Below are 391 nucleotides of genomic sequence, written 5' to 3' on the forward strand. Positions count from 1 at the left end.
AGTAAGCCATGTCTCCCAGTCTTCACACTGTATAGTCCCTCCTATATTGACTCTGGGCTCAGCCAGGTAACTTGCTTTGGCCAATGAGATAATGGCAAATGTGATAAATTAGAGGTCTGATAAGCATTTGCACATTGGAACTATGTTCTTTGAACTCTGAGATCACAATGCTGTGAGGAAGCTCATGTTAGCCATGTGAGCTCTCAACATGGAGGACAACCAAGGAACTCAGACAAGAACAAAACTCTAGGTCCCAGATATATAGCCCTGATTGAACAGTCTTAGCCAGTTGCCCAATTGAACAGAAATGAATCTTCTCCATTGTGTCCAACCAAATTCCTGACTCACAGCATTATGAGCAAATAAAATAATTGTTGCTTTAAGCCACTAA

Source organism: Callorhinus ursinus, unplaced genomic scaffold (genome assembly GCF_003265705.2).
Source record: "Callorhinus ursinus isolate GAN/ISIS: 27379988/994484 unplaced genomic scaffold, GSC_fseal_2.0 scaffold2, whole genome shotgun sequence".
Taxonomy (NCBI): domain Eukaryota; kingdom Metazoa; phylum Chordata; class Mammalia; order Carnivora; family Otariidae; genus Callorhinus; species Callorhinus ursinus.